At 45.3% G+C, this 21748-nt stretch overlaps 1 long non-coding RNA gene across 6 annotated transcripts in view; it reads left to right on the top strand.

Moving 5' to 3' along the window:
- Positions 1-21748, top strand: part of LOC140632250 (uncharacterized) — a 155172-nt gene that overhangs the window by 69387 nt on the left and 64037 nt on the right. For all 6 annotated transcript variants that reach the window (XR_012029763.1, XR_012029762.1, XR_012029764.1 and 3 more), the window contains 3 exons: positions 13710-14055; positions 14281-14422; positions 20131-20198. This is a non-coding gene — a long non-coding RNA (uncharacterized lncRNA). The remainder of the gene's footprint in view (positions 1-13709; positions 14056-14280; positions 14423-20130; positions 20199-21748) is intronic.

The following is a 21748-nucleotide window of genomic DNA, read 5'->3' as shown; positions in this document are numbered from 1 at the left end:
CAGAGCCTGAGGGAGAGAAGTTAGTTAAAATAGGTGCAGAATCCCAGTTTTGCAGGAGGAAAATGTTTGGAGATTCAGTATTAACACTAATGAACTGTACACTTAAAAACAGTTAAGATGGTAAACTATGATACGTGTATTTTATTACTGTTTAAAAAAAAGAATGACGATAATGACTCTGACCTCAGAGGGGTGGATGCTGTCAGTACAGAGAGCCGCAAGGGCGTCACTGGAGCATCAGGAGCTTGACTCTGGGTGGGGGTGGGGAGGTGAGTCGTGTCTTGGGGGCTCTCTGACGGAGCCCTTGGTTGGGCTGGTGGCCCAATCACCTGTGACAGCTGAGCAGAGGAGCCCTCAAGGGCCGAGGCTGCTCTCATGCCTTCTGTGAGCCCTGTGACATCTGCACTGCCCGTATCATTTCAGAAACTTGAGGACTCCAAGTGGAGAGCCCTGACAGCTGGGTGGGGGGATGGCCGGAAGGGGAGGACGTTCTTCAGATGGTCCTCAATCAGCAGCCGATGGCATTTGGCCTGCTGCGTGCATTTGTGGCATTGCTTTGGAATGCATTTCAGGGGAGAGGACCCTCTGTGACCAGATAGTTTTCTTTCGTTTTGAAGGGGGCTGGTTTGATTTGCTTTAAACTCTCTAAAGTTCAGGAATACCAATTCAACTTTGTCATATTACTGAATGCTGAGGGAGGCAGGGGAATGAGGTGATGACATGCTCAGCCTGTTTTTCTCCCAAGAAAAATGAAAGGTTAACCACTTATGGAGAAAATAGTAATTGCATGCATAAATAAACAGATGCTATGCAATATTCCTGACCAACGACGATGGACTTTGCATTCTCAAGGATTTGGAACCACCAGCCCAACAAAATGGCACAGGCCAGCAGCAGAAATTCCAGTGGAGGAGCATGAAAATTCCATGCCCTTTCTTAACATTAAATGGACTTCAAAGATGCAAGGATGGAGAGGAGCTGTTGCACGGGGTGGCTGACAAAGAGGGTGTCTTCAGTCGGGGGGAGGGAAAGAACCCAACTTCACTGGCTAAATAAAAAGAAATTTATGGGTTCATACATCTGAGGTGTTCAGGATACTATTAACTTAAGGCACAGCTGGATCCAGGTGTTCACACAAAGGCTTTACGCATCTGTTTCTTTCCATCTTTTAGCCCTAGCTTTCTTTTGTGTTTGTTTCATTTGAGGGCAGTCTGTTTGTGGTGGCTTCAGCATCTCTGAGCCCACATCTTACCAGAGGGAGCTCCTCCTCCCAAGTGGTTCCTACAGGAGTCCCCTGGTTGGCTCTTTTGGGTCTGGCTTGGGTCATATGTCCATCCCTGACCCACTGTGGCTGGGGTGATAGAATATGCTGGATAGTATGAGCCCATGCCTAGAGCCAGAGAGCAGGGGGACCCCTCCTTAAGCCACAGGGCTGATGGGGAGGGAGGGTACAGTGGCTCCCTACAGGGAAGATGGCTAGTGCAGGCAAGCACAGTTGTTCACCACGTGGGACATGTGAGGCAGAAGCCAGGCCCATCCAGGATTCGGAGTTATTTCCCTGGTGCATCGTCATTGCCAAGTGCTGTGAGGTTATTGATGGAGTGGCTGCTCTTCTCTCTTCTATCCTGCCAGCATGGCGGTCTATTTTTTTAAAATAAGATATTTATCATCCTTTTCCTCCCAGCTTTATTGAGATATAATTGACATACAACATTGTGTAAGTCTTAGGTGTATAGTATAATGATTTGCTATACTGATACATTGTGAAATGATTACCACCATCAGGTTAGTTAACACATCCATCACCTCACATAGTTACCTTTTTGTGTGCATGTGGTAAGAAGTTTAAAAATCTACTCTCTTAGCAACTTTCAAGTATATGGTACAGTATTGTTAACTATAGTCCCCATGCTCTATATCACATTCCCCAGAACTTATTCATCTTATAACTGGAAGTCTGTGTCTTTTGACCACCTTGCCCATTTCCCCCACTGCCATCTACCACCTCCAATTACCACCAGTCTGTTTTCTGTTTCTTTTTCTTTTTTTTTCCTGTTTCTTTGAGGTTTGTTCTTTTAGATTCCACATACAAGTGAGACCATATAGTACTTGTCTTTCTCGGTCTGACTTATTTCACTTAGCATAATGCCTTCCAGATTCATTCATGTTGTCTCAAATGACAAGATTTCCTTCTTTTTTTTTTGGCTGAATATGTCATTACAGACACCCCCACCCACCCCCACACACACTACATTTTCTTTATCTATTCATCTGTCAATGGGACTTAGGTTGTTTCCAGATTTTGGCTACTGGGAATAATGCTGCAGTGAACATGGGGGTACAGAGATCTTCAAGATACTGATTTCACTTCCTTTGTATATATATATATACCCAGAAGTAGGATTTCTGGGTCATATGATAATTGTGTTTTTACATTTTTGAGGAATCTTCATAACTTTTCTATAGTGGCTGCACCAGTTTGCATTTCCACCAACAGTGTTATGAGGGGTCCCTTTTCTCCGCATCCTCGAAAACCCTTGTTATCTCTTGTTTTATTTTTGTTTGTTTGTTTTTATAATGGCGATCCTAACAGGTGTCAGGTGATAACTCATTGTGGTTTTGATTTGGATTTTCCTGATGATCAGTGCTGTTGAGTACCTTTCCATGTACCAGTTGGCCATTTGAATATCTTCTTTGGAAAAATTTCTATTCAGGTTCTTTTACCATTTTAAAAAAAGATTTTATTTATTTATATGAGAAAGAGAGAGTGAAAGAGAGGTGGAGAGAGAGGGGGAACACGTGTGGGGGGAGGGGCAGAGGGAGAGGGAGAAACAGGTTCCCCACTGAGCAGGAAGCCTGACTTGGGGCTGGATCCTAGGACTCTGAGATCATGACCTGAGCCAAAGGCAGATTCTTAATCTACCGAGCCACTCCAGGTGCCCCCTTTGACCATTTTTAAATTGGGTTATTAATAACTATTGAATTCTATGATTTCTTTTCTATGATATTAACTCCTTATCAGATATGTGGTTTGCAAATATTTTCTCCAATTCCCTATGTTGCCTTTCAGTTGTAGTCACCTCTTGTTTTGGGGCGATAAGGAACCTTGTGGTCAAGGGTGCCAGTAATGATGTTTTTGGATGATGGCTGTTCTGTTTTGGGTTTTGCAGCATACAGACAACAGCAAACATTTATTTTCTTGCTTACGAGTCTGGGGATGACTGAGTCTTGGTTGGGTTTGACAGCTTGGTTCCAGGCTGCTGTTGAAGGCAAGTCTCTTTGGACTAGTGGCTATTTGGGGCATGCCTTTCTTGTGGCAGATCATGAAAGCGTAAAGGGCCAAACCAAACTGCAAATCCTGGGAGAGTTCCTCTTGTGTCAAATCTACTGATATTCCTTTGGCCAAAGCAAAGCATATAGACAAGCTCAGTGTCAATGTGGTGGGGATGTGCTTGTCCCCCTGCTTGGCAAGGCCACGTGGCAGAGGGAGGGGAGAAGAAATAGGAATAATTGTTCAACCTTTCACATGTTTCTTTCGTGAGAATTCACCTGTGTCAGGCATCCTGCCCAGAATTAGCTTCATGGCCCATCTAGTCCTTTCTGTCCCTGAGTGATGGAGATAAAGAGTGGTTTTGCAAGAGTTTGAGTTTCCTCCTTGAGGCCAAAATCAGAGTTGAGATGGGTACCCTAAGTCTTCTCAGGTATTGCTTCACTTAGTGTGTAACGGGATGGTCTTCACTCTTACCTGTTCAGAGCCCCCTGCTGGATAGGTAGGTGATCAGGGTAAGGGTCAGCTGAATATAGGGCTGTGAAGGGTCTGACCAGAGAGCTGCAGAGCATGAGGCCAAAGGTGAGCTGGGAGACCCAAATCAACAGCCAGGAGGCCAGTCTGGCTAAGATGCCTGTCTGGAGGGGTAGGCAGAATGAGATTGTTTCAGGGCAATTGCACGGAGCCTAGGGGACAGGTCAAAGCAAGAGGGTGCTGGATAGATTGGGGGTGGGGCTCAAGAAAGTTGTCAAACAACAGGAGTTCTCAGCCTGGAAGGGAAGGAAGTTTTAAGACTTGAGACATGACCTACTTTTTCATCCCAAGGAGGAAACAATCACTGGGCAGTTGATTTCTCTTCTGATTCCTGCCTTGGCCAATTTCTTTAAACTGCTTAAAAATATCAAAATCCATAATCATTGTAAGGAGCTCATATACCATAGAAACACTTGCAAAGAAATAGTGTGGTAGTTATTTTTCTTTTTTTTTTTTAGCTCCTAGAGAAGGCTGAATGTTTTACAAACTGAATGGTTACTATTGAAATTATCTTTCCAGAACTCTGAGTATTTTTTCCTTATAATTAACTTTAGTGTTGCTGAAGTTGGTCTGTTACATTTGAATAATGGAGGCACAGAGTAGCAGCTGCAATTGCAGAAAAAAGGCACAGTCACTGTAAATGGGTATTTCTATTGTGATGGAGCAGTTCTACTTAGTTCTGTTACATATCGGGAGTCTGGGGGGCAGGGAGCAGAGGCAGAGCAGGTGGAGAGAGGGAGGAGAGGGCTCTTGGAGGGCAGAGAGTGAGATTCTCCTGCAGAGAATGTGGGGCCTTCTGCACAGCTGGGCATCCACAGATGGCAAGGATCACATTTCCGGATCTGGTGTGAGCAGAGGAGGAGCAGAAGGCCTCTACTTTTGTGTGCATTTGGAGGTTGATACTGGTACCAGATGGGAGAGAAGTAATTTATTATTATTAATAACAATACCAAGATCTATGAGGAACTTATGTCCAGCACAGAGTGGGTTTAGACTATACATGCTTTATCTCTTGAAGATAACCCAATAGAGTAGGTACTATTATGATTCCCATTTTATAATTTGAGAAAACCAAGGATAAACATGGGGAAATAACCTGCTCAGGGTTGTATATCTAGTAAGTGGTAGAGCAGGAATCCAAACCCAGACCCCACTGAAGCTCATAGTGATTCATCCCCCAGCATGGCATGATTGTAAATGTCACAATTCAGGTTTAGCCAGTGTTTCTAGATGCCCAGAGTACTGACACAAGCAGAGTGGCTCCCCAGGGGCTGAGTGTTAGAGAGGGCAGTCAGATCACAAGATGTCCAAATAGGAGGAGGGACTGGAGTTTTTAACCAAAAATGGAGAAGAACCATAATGGACATGGTTGTTGTTTCTCTGACATTCACCACACCCTTCTCCCATTGTGTAGCACCAGTAGTGGTGGGAGGGAGAGGGGGTTCGGTAGATTGGCCCACAGCTTGGATGGACCCTGATTTGGTCTATAGCTAAGCCAACCAGGGAAGTCCCATCCACCTTGCCTCTGTGACTGGCTCAGAGATGGCAGACAAAGACATTTCAGGCCAATGAGATGCAAGCTGGGGTTTGGTAGGGGCTTCTAGGAAAGTAAGTCTGTGCTTTGATGAGGGAGGTTCAGGAAAGGGCCATCTCTCTGTCTACCCCCACCCTCAACAGCAGGCAAGAAAGCAGGTAGCTTTGCTGGCTGTTGGCAGCCACCCTGTAACCACAAGGGTATCCAGTCCTGGGAGATGGCAGAGCCACTAGATCAATCCCCCTCCCCTGCACAAGCTCCTACCAACTCAGGGCTGCCTCTCAGGCAAGTCCATAAATCTCCTTATTGTTTTATCCTCAATGAGCAGCGTTTACTTCTTGATGCTACAGCATTTTAACTGACCTATCCTGGGCTACAAAAGGAAGATAAATCAGCCTGATGTCTTTGTTCCCAGGAAAGCAGATTAGAACTCTGGGAGTTCTAACTAATTCCCTAGTCTGGGGAGCTAGGTATCTGTCTCCACACAAGGAGCTGCCTTCTAGTGAGTGCTGTAGCATTTGAAGCATCCAAACTCAGGCTGGGGAATCTTCAAGAGATTTCTAAGAGGGAGGAGAGACATGGCTGCTGGTATGTTCACCACCATCAAGGTGGGGACTCCTGGAGTGGGAGCAGGACTCTGAGGCAGGGGGTGGATGCTGAATGCCTCTCCCTGCTGCAGGACAACTTCTCAAGGAGAACTGAGGGCACCCATGTAGTTTTTCCTGCATCATCTCCAAAAGAGACCAGAATTTTAAAAATTATTTTCCCCAGACCCCCACATATTAAGAACGTGACTCAAAGTGGTGCTCATGTGAAGTGTATTATAGCTAATATGTTGGCTGTAGGTCAAGTTGGTGGTGCAGTCGCATTGTATATCTTAGTTTGTTGTATGCTTTAAAGTAAAATGGGATTTTTTGTACAATTAATGTGACTAATCATGCAATGTTCATTCTATTAGGCATGCCATGTAAATTCTTATCATGGCAAACTATTGTAAAGGTTTATTGGTTGTGGTATCTTTGCTGTCCTGACATACTGAGTCATAGTTATGATTTAGTTATTGTGAAGTCCAGAGTTAGGAACACTTTGTAGCGTTGCTACAGCAATGTTGTTTTCATGGGGAAAAGGAAGGCCCATCCATTTTAGTCATTGTGCTGATTTATAAACACATTGCCTGTTCTAGGTTCCTTTCACAATCCCTTCTGGGCCTCTCATCTATGAATTTATTTGAACATTTAAAAAGCATTGACTGTTTCCAGTGTGTACTACCCGCTTGCTATGAGAAGCCTTGATTTCTTTTATTTATCCTAAACTTGTGTGTCCTGAGATGCCAGTATCTTTAGCATTCCCCACTTTGGATTACTCTCTCAGGACATGACAAGTAGCAGTGGCCTTTGTCATTCTCACCTAATGCCACCTTAACTTTGTTTTATATAAGTGGCTTATTTACTCTCCTCTACTGGGTTGCAAAGCAAATTAACAGTATCAGTGGATTCTGCTAAATGAAGACAGACTTAAGCAGAGGCCACAGAATGTATTGGTGCTACTTTGGCAGCCTTTTACATGGTGAAATGAGGGAGAACTTGGATCCTGACTGCCTTGCCCAGCATGTGGCTTTATGCAGGAGGATGGGTGAAAGGAGGGCCCTGTAGCAAGCAGTATGTTCTGTGTCGGTACTGAGTGAAGAAGGACTCAGGGTAGACAGTGGGGATTCTTATTTGAATTCACAAAAGCAGCTTTTTAGTTCCCAGGTAGAATGGCTGTTCCTTAATTGTCAGGCTCTTGTGCTTATTTTGTGACCTGTAAGATGGGCACAGGGCAGGAAGAATCAGACAGGTTCTCAAATACCTGAAACAATAGACATCATTTTCTTAAATTATCTCTGCTTCATATAGAATTAATTTTTTGAGCTCCAAGTCCCCTGAATCTCTTGCTGGCTGCCCTGAAGCATAAGCAGGCATGTTGCACCCTTTTCTTAGTCCAAAGCTGCAGATGTTTGTCTGAGATTTTCTCTTCTTGCCCAGTGCCAGAGAGAGGCCACACAAACTGCTTAAGGGTTGCCCAAGGGGCTAGACCCAGTGTGTGGCCCATCAGCCCAAATGCTCTGCGTGCCCAGCTCCACATTGAACCTCCCGTTCCTGTTATACAATGTAGGAAAATGAGACTGTTTGTAACCCGAAAGCCCATCGCTGGCCAAGGGCACTTGCTAGCAGAGATCTAGAGGAATTAAGGACTTCAGCAGCATACCTCAGTTCCAACTTTTGCTCTCCAGCCAAGAGGAGCTACTCTGTGTGCATTTTTGTGCACACTTGTCTTTCTCTCTGGCTTTTTGATAGCACAGATTGCTAGTCCTTATCACGGGCTGACTTTGATCATGCATTCACTCTTTCTAAAGCTCCCAACCAGCTTACAGGGTTTGTGTCATTCCTCCACTGGATGGATGAAGAAGCTCCTGCTCCAGGGAGGGAGGCACCTCACTTGGCATTACACTGCTTCAGGGTGGCGGAAGTAGGATTTCCAATGCTGAATTGTCCTTGTCTGCTGATTTGCTTATACAAAATTTGAGGGGCACTTGAAAAATGATTAGAAGTAGGAATGTGTTTGTTCTAAGTTCCTTGCCTTTCACAGCTGACTAGGCTTTTCATTTCTGCAGGTTATGAGGCTTTTGTAAAGGCAAGACACATGCTTTGTTCTCTGCCCCATAAAGTCTCCGTTGGCAGGGCAGGGAGCAGTGGGTTTCCAGGGCCCAGGAAGGTGGCACATTACCCAGAGGGTTATTGACCCTCATTTACTCAAGAACCCTGGGGCTGAGACTGAGGAGTCTAGGGCTCTCTACATGGTCTTGGGGAGGGGTGAATTTAATTCTGTTGCTTCTCTGGGTGTGAGAATAAACTTTGATGGGCTTCCGTTTCTGTCTCCTCCACACCGCCCCCCCAATACCCTTGCGTATATTGGCCTGTCTTACTTGATCGCCATTTCCCCCATGACTGTAATGGCCATTTTCATTTCTTCTCTTGTAAGTGATTGGTTTGTGTTTTCCGGCACCAATTCTAAGCCTACATCAGTAACAAAGAGAGGTCTCTCTGAAAGGCTGTATTTGCTTTCTATCCCTGGCGTCTTTTTGGCCAGAAAATGGGCATTCTGGAAAACATAGAGGACCCTCCTAGAAGACCTCCTTCCTGCCTCTCCTGCTGGCTTTGCTTGGTTTTCTCTCCTCACGTCTTTTTCATCAGTAGCGATTCCTCTGTTCCTTGACTCACGATGGTGAACCAAGGAATCCTCTTGCCATGTAGCAAGGTTCTACCCATGCTTGAAAGCTTATCTCAGATACTGCCGCCTCCATGAGGTGAGCCCTGATTATCCCCAACCGGGAGTCCTTCTTCGTGTCCTTAGCACCGATGGTCTATCTTTATCATTTTTTCTTTAAAACATGCCACTTCTCCATATTTCCCTAGTTGTAGAATCAGCACCTATCTATCACAGGAAGTGGAAAAGGCAGAAATGCACCAAGAAGGAAATGAGAATTCGCGAGATCATGATGGGCTCTAGCCCTAGGAGGTGCTGTGTGTGGGCACTCTTCAGAGCCCTTCACGTGCGCTCAGCCAGCTCACTTGCACAGCCACTCCTGGAGGGGGCTCTCGTCAGAACCATGATCTTACACACGAGGAAATGATATTCAAGGCGGTCATGACATGTCATCTGGGGCCCGTGTGACATGGAGATCTCACTGAACTTCCTTGACTGGCTTCCATGGCTGTGAGAGTCGGGGAGACCTGGGTCAAGCCACTGGACTTCTCCCTCTTCCTGCTCCAGGCTCTGCACAGCCTGGCATGCTGCTTGGATGTCCAGCTGGATGCCAGCTGTCAGGAGATTGTAACTTTCAGATGCCACCTCTCTGGTTTACTTTCTTCCTACTTCTCCCTGTGTGATTGTATCTCCTTGGGGCAGACACAGGCTGCCACACATAAAGAGAAGCTGGTTTTAACTGTGGGAATGAAAAGCACAAGAAGTAATATCCTGCCCTCCAGAAGCAAACATTTATGGAGTGCTTACCAGGTGCCAAACCCTGTTCTCGGAGCTGTGTGTGGAGGAACACAACAGCTCACACAACAGCTGTGTTATGGAGGAAGGGACTTCAGCACAGAGAGGTTAATAAACTTGACCAAGTTACACAGCTAGAATGTGGTGTGATTCGAGCTCAAGTGGATTTATTCCTTCTGTAACCTTACAATTAGAATGAGGATCAAGGAACAGTCTCATGGGCCTCTCCCCATCCTGAACCACAGGGATATCCCCAGGTTGGAGGGAGTCCTGGGAAAGAGTGGGTGTGGGCTGAACACAAGACAGGGGGACCTGCCTGAGGTCCAGGCAGAGAGGGGAAGGTCAGTGAGAGACAGTCAGGGGCAGCCTGGGAGCTGATCTGATGCCCACAGGGGAGTCCTGAAAGTTCTTTATCTAGTCACTCCAGCCTCTGGCCTTCTGAACACCTGTGGATCATTCATCAGAACAACACTCTTCTGAGCCTGGAGACTTTGCCAAGTCCTGTCCAAACAGCCCTGTGTGGACACCCCCATTTTTTCAAGGTCCATCGTAGCTGTAGCCCCTGGATATAGAGGCCAGGGGGTCTTGATACACAGAGAGATGGTGGCTGTGCTCTAGAACTTGGGTAGGAACAGCATTGAAACCCATTGTCTCTTCCAATATTCAAGGGACAAATTGAACATCATTACCATTCAGGTCTTATGAGATCAGAAACGGATGGTCATGTGGATGAAGGCTGGGAAGACTTCTTAGAGAAAGAAGAGAAAGAGCCTGGTTCTAGAATGACTGAGACAAATTCACCTGGAGGAGGTGTGAGAAAGGAGCACACGCCAGGCTGAGGACAAGAGCTGAGAGAGGGGAATGGCTTGGCATCCAAGGATACAGACTGAGAGAAACCTCCAGAAGCTGGGTTAAGGTAGATGGCAGGTCGTGTATCATTTGGGATGGGGGGTGTGATGAGGTCAGGAAGAAGTTCGGGTGGGGAATCAGACAGACCTAGGCTTGAATCCTAGCTCTGCTACTTATTAGTTATGGGATTTTTGGTGAATCACATGTCCTACCCTCACCCAAGCCTCAGTTTCTTCATTTGTAAAATGAAAGCTGTTAACACCTACCTGAGGAAGCCCCAAGCAGGACTTGGTGAGATCATCAATAGACAGTGCCTAGCCACATATGTAAGACTTAACAAATGGTATTTATTATTCTTGTTCCACTGGCAAATCTTACCCACTGCTGCTTTATTTTATATGTTTTCATGCAATGTCCCCAAGTAGCAGTGAAAACACTTTCTAGTCTCCACATCTGAAAGAAAGTGGGAAAATCTTAGTGGATGTTCATCTAGAGAAAAATTATACAGTAGGCATAAAGGAAATGTTGGGATGCCATTTCTCCATCTTAATTTGCTTTTGGTTTGCCTTTCATGGGAAGCTGTATTCTTTTGAGTAGTTTTCCTGGCAAATATTGGAAACCTATGTTTGGTTCCTTTGTGCACAACAGGGTTGCATCTGGCTTCTGTCTGTGGATAAACCAGGGATCAGGAGAGCTGTTTGTCTTGTGATGGGGGTGGGATTTGCCCTCATCCATCCCACTGCCCTTTGCTGAGCCCATTTCTGGGAAATGGAAGCTGATGGAGCTGTGTTGCTGCATCTCTGCCCTCAGCCCTTCTCAGTGATTACCGCACCACCCCTGGCCGTCCTGAGGAGCTGGCCATCCTGGAAATGAGTCCCATATCGGGCTCCCCGCAGGGAGCCTGCTTCTCTCTCTGCCTATGTCTCTGCCTCTCTCTCCCTCTGTGTGTCTCTCAGGAATAAATAAATAAAATCTTAAAAAAATAAAGAGAAAAAGCCAACTTCTGGTTTTCCTGCCAGACTCCCCTGCCCCATCCATCATCATTTTGTGGCTGTGTTCACACCTAATGAATGTCTCCTGGGCATGTAGCCCAATGCCATGCAGGTAGTAGGCATCTGGTAGGTGCTGAGTGCCGAATGTGGAGGCCAAAGGTCATTTCGAATGTCTCCTTTATCTTTACTTCCTTTCTTCTTATGAACCTTTGTGTTTTGTAGCTCCTCCGTGGCCCTCCCAACGGAGGCATCAGTGTTAAAAAATGAGCTAACCTGATATCTGAACCTCACTCACCCATGTGTCACTTTACCAGTTATTTGTAATATTTAAGTACTAATAGACAGTATCAAATAGATTTTTTTTTCAGTTTTGGAAAGAGTGAATTCCTTTTTTTTTGTTTTAAATTTTAATTCCAGTATAGTTAACATGCAGTGTTATATTAGTTTCAAGTGTTGCAAAGAGTGATTCAACAATTCTGTCCATTACTCAGTGCTCATCATAAGTGTGCTTTTAATCCCCTTCACCTATTTCACCCATCTCCCTCTCTCAAATAGATTCTTAAAATGAACTTTTAAGAAAATTTAATCTCATTTTAAAGGAAAACTTCAAGGGCTTGATGAGCTAGTTACATTTTTATAGGCAAAAAAAGAAATCTGTATCAATTTGAATGAAATAAAATTAAGGTGTTCATTTGCATTCCACCTGTGGAATCTGTCTCACCTTTGGCAGATACAGTTGTTGAGTGAATCTCTTAATGGTGCAAGTGAGGAAACAGAGGACCAGTGGTATGAAGTTATTTGCTCAAGGTCACACAGCTAGCCAGTGGCTGAGCCTGGACTTGAACCAAATCGTCTGAGTTATTTATGCATCTTGGCAGCCATCTATCCGTCTGATTCATGTGGTCCCACGAAAATGTTTGGAGTGCAAGCACAGCTCCAGGTGTTGTGGCAGATGCAAAGAATACAATGGAGGGCCTGTTCTGGTAGACTCAGGGTTTGGTGGGGGAGACAGTATTCCGACAAGCCATCTCAGTGCTGAGTTATGTGACAAGAGCTGTGGTACAGACAGGAAAAAAAGATCATGGGAGAGAGGAGCTCAGGGTTTAGGACTGTCCATCTGGGTTCTTGTGCTGCTCTTATCCAGGGCTAAGGCAATACCACTCTCCTCGCAATAAATAACACTCAGCCACCCCATTTCTTGCCCCACAGTCCTGTCACGTGGCATAGTATGTCAGCTGAGAGAGAGCACTACCTCTGGGGTCCCTCCGATGTAAGTTCAAATTGGGTGTGCACATCACTAGCTCTCTGATACAGGCATGCTCTGTCTCCTCTCAGACACTAGCTTCCTTCTGTAAGATGAGGTTTACATGACCTGCCTGTTTGTTTGTTTGTTTGTTTATTTATTTATTTATTTATTTATTTATGAGAGAGAGAGAGAGAAAGAGAGAGAGAGGCAGAGACAGAGGGAGAAGCAGGCTCCACGCAGGGAGCGCGACATGGGTCTGGATCCCGGGTCTTCAGGATCAGGTCCTGGGCTGAAGGTGGCACTAAACTGCTGAACCACCAGGGCTGCCCACCTGCCTGTTATTTTATAGATGTGGAAAGGAAATGAAATCATGCATGTAAAGCACTGAACATTGTCTAGCCTCCTGTACATACTCAAGAAATGAAAGCTCTTATGTATTATTCTAGACAGATAGTTGTTACATATGCCTGCCATATCCCTTCCTCACACCACATCATGGGCAGCTTTTTCCTCTTCCCACCAATCTGTTTGATAGGCACACCTGGTGTGAGGGTCTTTAAAAAAGCCTCTCATGTGATGTAGGGGCTTCCAGTCAGAGTTCTGGGCATGTCCTTTGTCAAAGCACTCATCTCTCTTGCACATGCAGATGAAAAGGCCACCGTTAAACACAACTTGGGAAGTGACTCCCATTAACAAAAGTCAGCATAAAAACATGGTGGTCCCATGGTCTTTGAGCCAGGCAATTGGAGGTTAGGTTGAGTCTGTCTGACTTCATTTCTGGAGGCAAATGTAGTTCCAACATTACCCAAATTGGGCAGTGAGGAAATTCTCATGTTCCCAACACTTTCAACAATGTCTCATTATGTTTGATGAATCACAAATGGGCCCTTGTCCATGGAACAGCATGTGTCTCTCTGTAGTGTGTACAGTGCCTTGCTGTATGCTTGAACTAATTTCATAGGCTTGTCTCCACCATGGATAGTTACTTGCCTTCTTTTCTGATGGTTGCTGGAAGCTTGTTGTATCACAGAAAGCCAGAAAAGGAAAGTGCTATAATGCTTTCCACCGGGCAACTGAACATGTTGGGGGTAGTGCCCAGGAAGGAAAGTTGGGTTCAATATGAATTAAAAGTGAAGTGTTGGGTATCTTCAGAAAGGCACTTACCTTAGTTAACAGGTTGAAGAAAACTTTCAGGTGACCTGTAATTGTTGTGGTTAATACTGAGGTCTTGCTTTCTCTTGACAGGCAGAGGAAGGGACAGCAGAATATTGAAACAGCTCCTTGGACATGCCAGGGTCAAGGAGGCACCACAGACTGTGTGCAGAGACAGCTGATTTGCATCTTGTGTTGTTATGATGGTGAACCTGGACAATTTCATAGACAACAGAGAACCCCAGGAACACAGACTTGATTTCTAACATTCCAAAGGGAGGAAAGAATGGCTGGCATCTACTCAGTTCCAAGGACACCTGCCCTGTTGCTTTTTCCCACTGCATGGCACACATGCCTTGGCTGTGCTGAGCATCAGCCACTTATAAGGGGCCGAGGGCCAGCCTTGCTTGTACCATTTCAGACCTTTGCACCATTGCAGGTACTGGAATGCCCACATCCCCTTGGTTCCCCCGTGAACTCCTGGCCTGGCCAACTGCCAGCAGCCAGTGGCGACTATAGTTTCTCCAGCAGGCTTTCTTCACCTGCCATTTTGGGTAACTGCCTCTGGTCCCCTCATGGGTTTATACTTTCTCTGGTAGTACTAAGACTGAGAGTTAAAGTTCCTTAGCAATGACTTTGCTGATTGCTCTATCTCTTTAACTAGACAGTGGGCTTTCTGAGAGCAGGGACCTTGGCTGTCTTGCTCACTCTCATATCCTCAGCACAAAGGACACTTCCTGGCAGGCAGAAGGCACTCAGTAAGTGCTCAAGTGCCAAATGAAGACACGAATGAACAGCATCCACAGGTAATACTCTGTGTCTGGTGAGACATATTCAGTTTCCAGGAGATCTGAAACTCCTGCAGTTAAACATTCTAAGGTGTTACTCTATTGTCAGTAGAAGGAGCCCTTTAAAAGTCCCATCAGTGATCTGTTCTTATTCCTCAGTACCTTAGCATGAGCGAGTTTGCAGCATTACAAGGTATCTGAGGAAATGGACTGGTCTAGGTACAATTTTGGAGTGGAAGGGGGGCAGTATAACTGTGAGGCAAGAGGTGAGTAAGAATGATCTGGAATGAGGCTGTGGGCTACTATCCAAGCAGGTCTCTGAACTGAGGGGCTCCTTATGGGCATGACACCCAGGACAGTGTCCTTGTTAGAGAAGAGGGCTGGGAAGGAGAGGGTAAGAGGTCAAATGTTCCTATTAGCCAGAAGCCAAGCCTGGGGGACATTATACCTGGGGAGGGGTGTGGGGGAGGTGTCCCAGGTGAGTTTCTGGTCTTTGTTTTTTTTTTAAATAAATTTAGTTTTTATTGGTGTTCAATTTGCCAACATACAGAATAACACCCAGTGCTCATCCCGTCAAGTGCCCCCCTCAGTGCCCGTCACCTAGTCACCCCCACCCCCCGCCCTCCTCCCCTTCCATCACCTCTAGTTCGTTTCCCAGAGTTAGGAGTCTTTATGTTCTGTCTCCCTTTCTGATATTTCCTACTCATTTCTTTTCCCTTCCCTTCTATTCCCTTTCACTATTATTTATATTCTCCAAATGAATGAGAACATATAATGTTTGTCCTTCTCCAATTGACTTATTTCACTCAGCATAATACCCTCCAGTTCCATCCATGTTGAAGCAAATGGTGGGTATTTGTCATTTCTAATGGCTGAGTAATATTCCATTGTATACATAGAGCACATCTTCTTTATCCATTCATCTGTCGATGGACACCGAGGCTCCTTCCACAGTTTGGCTATTGTGGACATTGCTGCTAGAAACATCGGGGTGCAGGTGTCCTGGCGTTTCATTGCATCTGTATCTTTGGGGTAAATCCCCAACAGTGCAATTGCTGGGTCGTAGGGCAGATCTATTACTGGCACAAAAACAGACACATAGATCAATGGAACAGAATAGAGAATCCAGAAATGGACCCTCAACTTTATGGTCAACTAATATTCGATAAAGGAGGAAAGACTATCCACTGGAAGAAAGTCTTTTCAATAAATGGTGCTGGGAAAATTGGACATCCACATGCAGAAGAATGAAACTAGACCACTCTCTTTCACCATACACAAAGATAAACTCAAAATGGATGAAAGATCTAAATGTGAGACAAGATTCCATCAAAATCCTAGAGGAGAACACAGGCAACACCCTTTTTGAACTCGGCCACAGTAACTTCTTGCAAGATACATCCACGAAGGCAAAAGAAACAAAAGCAAAAATGAACTATTGGGACTTCATCAAGATAAGAAGCTTTTGCACAGCAAAAGAAACAGTCAACAAAACTAAAAGACAACCTACAGAATGGGAGAAGATATTTGCAAATGATGTATCAGATAAAGGGCTAATTTCCAAGATCTGTAAAGAACTTATTAAACTCAACAGCAAAGAAACAAACAATCCAATCATGAAATGGGCAAAAGACATGGAGAGAAATCTCACAGAGGAAGACATAGACATGGCCAACATGCACATGAGAAAATGCTCTGCATCACTTGCCATCAGGGAAATACAAATCAAAACCACAATGAGATACCACCTCACACCAGTGAGAATGGGGAACATTAACAAGGCAGGAAACCACAAATGTTGGAGAGGATGAGGAGAAAAGGGAACCCTCTTGCACTGTTGGTGGGAATGTGAACTGGTGCAGCCACTCTGGAAATCTGTGTGGAGGTTCCTCAAAGAGTTAAAAATAGACCTGATCTTTGTTTCTGGCTTCTTAGATGAAGTAATTCCCTAACCTACTTCCATTCATTTGTTAATTCATTCATTGACCTAAACCACTAACCCATTTCCATTCATTTGTTCATTCATTCATTGACTTAAACCAAACTGACCCCTTATAATGCACCAGAACCCAGTTGTCTGGGTATGGTGAAAAACTAAATAATTCTGGAGACAAGGGATCGAGTCCCATGTCGGGCTCCCTGCATGGAGCCTGCTTCTCCCTCTGCCTGTGTCTCTGCCTCTGCCTTTCTCTTTGTCTGTCTCTCATGAATAAATAAATAAAATCTTAAAAAAAAAAAAAGAAAAAAGAAAAACGAAATGGACAAGTTTCCTGTCCTCATGGAGCTTATGGTCTAGTTGTGGAGAAACAGATACTAAACAAATAAATCTATTATGATACCAGATAACCATGAGTGTCTTGAAGAGAAAGGAGCAGGGAAGACCAGTGGTGAGCCATGGGATGCTGTTTTAGATAGGGTGGTCAGTGTGGCTACGTTGTGGCGTGGACACCAGGGCAGAGAATAAAGGAAGGGACCCTGCTATGTGGGGCTGGTCATTGGTGGGCGACAAAGAGATTGGATGCAAGTCTGGCTCCCTTGCTCATGGCAAGCATGTAGGATTGAGAGAAATATGTTCCTTTTGGAAATAATTCTTTCATCTGAGTGAAACTTTGACAGGTGGGTGTGCTGGATGTCGTTGGCTTTGAGTTGGCTACAGCATTTCCCACCAAGCCTCAGGTTGCTCCTTTGCTAAGTGAGGACATCTTTGATCCCTTTCACAGGGCTCTCTCTCTCTCTTTTTAAAGATTTTATATATTTATTCATGAGAGACAGAGAGAGAGAGAGAGAGAGAGAAAGAGGCAGAGACACAGGCAGAGGGAGAAGCAGACTCCCTGCAGGGAGCCTGATGTGGGAGTCAATCCCAGGACCCTGGGATCACGAACTGAGCCAAAGGCAGACACTCAGCCACCGAGCCACCCAGGTGCCTCTACAGGGCTCTCTTGAAGGTTAAGGGAACTGACATGTGAGAACAGCACCTGGTAACTGTGAGGGACTGCACCCTAGAGTATGATCTATGCTTGTCAACCTTCAGGGTGTGGAAGCTCTCTAGCAGTTGGTGGCCTACGGATTTGGGGGAGCTGTTGGACACTCTCCTTCATGCCCTTGAGTCTGACCCCTGACCTCTGCCCCAGGACTCCCATAAGGGTTAGGTTCCAACAGTTTGGAGGTAAACTTAACAGCTTTGTGACCTTGGGCACATTACTGTCCTGTGCTATTTCCATACCTGTAAAACAGGATCAGAGCAGTACTATTTCCTGGGGTGTGAGGAGAATGGAATGGATTATGCCAGGGGACCTGCAGCCATGGCTACCACATTGCCCTATGTAAGTGTCTGCCATTCTGCCCATTACTTCTCTTGCTCCTCAATGCCACTGTGACTTCCTGTGGGGAAGAGGTCTGTTCCTTTCATCCTTTGGTTCCCAACACCTATGTCAGGCTCAGCAGAGGGCAGGCCTTCAATAAATGTTGGATGAGTGCGTGGCTGGATGGATAGATGGATAAGTGGGTGGATGAGCTTCATTTTATTTCTCCTAAACTTTATGATCAAGGCTGAGAAGGAGATGAAGGAAAATGTGGAGGGTCCTGATTGTATAGTTTGGAGAAGAGGCAGAGCAAGGTGCAAGCTTTCCATTGAATCCCCTTTCCTGAAGACATGCCTGAGGATGGAGGTGAGAGGGGACCTGGGCTGGTCCTGCAGCTGACTGGGTGTGGGCTCTTTGCCCAGCACAGCACAGCACTATCCGTCTCATCTCCTCACAGCCATCCTGGGGGGCAGGAGTAGTACAGCTTCCATCTTACAGGTGAGGAAGCTGAGGCTTGAAGTGAACTGACTTTCTGAAAGCCACACCCAGGACTACTAATTCCAGAACCTTCACCCTCAACCTTTTGATTCACTGTTGGGTCTGTTCCTCAGCCATATTATTAACAGTTTTGCTACATAGTGCTGAGTTAAGGACTTACTCTTTGGAAATCCTTCTTTCATCTGAGGTAAATGGGGATCTTTGGCAGGTGAATATGCCAGCTCTGAGTGCTAGGCATTCTCAAGTTGGGATTCTTTACCCCACCCTCTTCTTGGAAAAATTCTATGATCTCTTCAGGGCAGTTTGCCTGAGTTCGTTCAATTCACAGGTAATGATGAAGCTGGTGTCTGATAATGTACACCCTGAATTTAGAAATGTGATCATAGAAATGTGAAATTGAGAAAAAGGTATTGGGATCTTAGAAAGGAGGAAACACAGTGTTTTGAGTGTTTACAATATGCCAGCACCTTGTGTATTTTCTCAATAGTCTTCACTAATAAGGGCTTCTCCTGAAATTTGAACCTGGGTCTCTTAGGCTTCCAAACCCTGACCTTTATACTGGGAAAGTGCAGTTGGTTGTGTTGGAGAGAGGGCTCCCCAAGGTTCAAAACTATCTGTACAGAGTGTCTTGTTAGAAGGCTAAATGTATGTGAGTTCATAATTGCCATATTTTCTAATCATTTGACAGTTCTCTCATTTGCTCAATCTCAGAGAATGCTGGGTTTTCCTCTACCCACCTCCACCTTTCAGGGGAAATTTCATTGCTTGAAAGAAATCCCAGTGGTATATACCCAAAAGAATAGAAAGCATGGACTCCCAAGAGCTATTTGGAAACCTATGTTCATAGCAACATTTTTCACAATAGCCAAAAGGTGGAAGCAATGCAAGTGTCCATCATGACATGTCTGTATGTCTTTATTGTGCTTATTATGACTGTAACATCATGAATGCATAAGGAAAATTTAGTACTTACATACAGTGGAATGTTATTCATCCTTAGCAAGAAAGGACATTCTGACACCTGCTACAGCATGGGTAGATCCAGAGGACATAATGCTGAGTGAAAAGGACAAAAGGACAAATACTGTGTGATTCTACTTACATGTCAAATTCACAGAGATAGAAAGTGGAATGATGGTTTCCAGAGCCCAACGGGGAGGAAATGGGGGAACTATTGATTAATAGGTATAGAGTCTCAGTTTTTCAAGATGAAAAGAGTTACAGAGACAGATGGTGGTGATGGTGGCACAACAGTGTGCTTAATGCCACTGAACCATACATACACTTAAAAATAATTATGGTTATGTGTATTTTACCACAATAATAACAAAAAGAGAAATCCTAGGTGTGTTGCTGCAGTTTGATATTGTCTGATGGGAAGGATTTTGAATTTCACTTCAAGGAACTTACCTCTTTCTGTCCTTACCAGTTAATGGGTAGGAAGTAAGGGTAAGGTGTGTTTCTGTTGGGTTTCTCCAAGTAAAGCAGGTGCTTCAGTAACTCCTGGATTCCTGGACAAGTTTCTCATGGATAGAAAATCTCCCTCTCTCCTCTCCTCTCCTCTCCTCTCCTCTCCTCTCCTCTCCTCTCCTCTCCTCTCCTCTCCTCTCCTCTCCTCTCCTCTCCTCTCCTTTCCCCTCCCTCCCTCCCTCCCTCCCTTCCTTCCTTCCTTCCTTCCTTCCTTCCTTCCTTCCTTCCTTCCTTCCTTCCTTCCTTCCTTCCTTCCTTCCTTCCATGTTTATCAAATGCCTACCATGTGCCATCCACTCTGCCAGACACTGGACATGAGAATATGTGATCTGTACCCAAATCTGCTCACATCTTCTTCCATTTTTACTCTGTTTTTGTCAGCGTATATTCTGTTTTGCTTAATATTGATTCTCACTCCATTTATTTTATTTTATTTTATTTTTTTTTTCCCTCCAGAGTTGCTTCTACTTCAATTTCTGGTCCTTTCCTAAGGCTGAGTTGAAGGCTGCATCGTCAGAAGCTTGGTAAGTGTGGGTGACTGGCCGTGGCTTGGAAGCTGCTGAGAAGTTCAAGTGGGAAGGGCCCCAGAGAGTCAAGTGAGTGCTTTCAGTTTTTAGAGTTTGGCATCATGGGAATTTGCCTGGCCTGCTGGATGGAGAGAGGCTGACTTGGATTTTGTGGGCTTGGAAAGACAGTCAAAAGACTCTTCCTTTCTCTGAAATAGCTGTGCATTTGTTTAAAGACTTGAAATGGTTCTGATGCTGGAAAGTCCCTCTGTGTTTATTTTCACATCTGGGTGATGGTCTTCTGCCACTGAAGGACTTTTAATGAATCACTTCAGAGATTGCTTTTAATGTTTCCCAGATGAGAGGGGACTGGCGCTTGTCTTTTTTTTTTTTTTTCTGAGGCCTTACAGGGCAGGACTGACTTGGCTTCCTGGCTGGCCGCCTGGAGCTGTCCCTGGGGGTAGACAGACAGACACTTTTCATTTTGCTGGGAAACCTGTTCCGGCAGAGCTCTTCATCACAGGACTCTCTTTCCACGTGAGGAAGGGGGGAAAGGTGGACTGGAATATAAATAAAAGAGATAGACAGGTTTTAATTGGTTCAAGATGCTCCAGGTTGTGTGCCCTTCAGTAGCCACTGGCAGACACCACCCCTCTGCTTTCCCAGGCTCTTGTCCGCAGCAGTAGGAGCTCCAGGAAACAGCACCAGTTTCCAGAGCACAGTTTGGGGTGGGCTTCCAGAGCACAGCTTGGGAGGCTTGGGAAGGCATAGCTCACGAGTTATTGGCTGTCCGGTGTCATTTGATGGACACCTGTTCCCAGGGCCCTCTGCGAAGGCCAGCTTAGGCCAGTGTCTGTATGACCACTGCAGAGCAATGGTTACCACTCACCCTTAGCCTAACCAATGGGCTCCTTTGTGTCACATCCCTGCTCCCTATCCCTCTGTCCCTCCTCACCTCCACCCATACTCCCTGTTCCAGCCACATTTCTCACACTGTTGGATACTTTCCAGTTGCCCCCACCTCAGATCCTTTCTCCACTCTGCTCTGCCCAGCTCTAAGCCCCTGTAATTGGTACATCACCTAGGCTCCCCTGCCTTGCCCTCTGGCTTCCCGTTGGCCTCGGTGGATGGGGCGCCCCATAGGAGATCTGAAGAGGAAGGGAGAGAAGTAGAGGTATTGATTTCCTTGACTCCTGTTCTGTGGGGTCATTTGAGGCTGGCTATGTGCCTTAGAAGTCTTAGATCCTCTCAAGGTGACCTGCTGTATATAATTTTCTCTTTCTGTGTTCAGGTAACTGCTGCCTGCCTTCATCCTTTTGAGTCCTGGGATACTACAGTCCTTGGAGTCCTATACTATCTCTTGTGGATTCCCTATATCTTGCCACACCTTTGTCAGTAATCTGTTTACTAAACCCTTCATGTTGAGTATTCCTTCTGGCACTTAGACCGATATATACATGGTGTCATTTTATACACTGGGATCTTTCCCATGTTGTTTCCTCTTCTAAGAATTCCCTTCTTCACCTTGGCTGCTTGTTGAACTACTCCACGTCCTTCAAAAATTCATG

This window comes from Canis lupus, chromosome 4, assembly GCF_048164855.1.
Source record: "Canis lupus baileyi chromosome 4, mCanLup2.hap1, whole genome shotgun sequence".
Classification (NCBI taxonomy): Eukaryota; Metazoa; Chordata; class Mammalia; order Carnivora; family Canidae; genus Canis; species Canis lupus.
The sequence above is the reverse complement of the archived record's forward strand: the minus strand, read 5'-3'. Positions and strand labels throughout refer to the sequence as shown.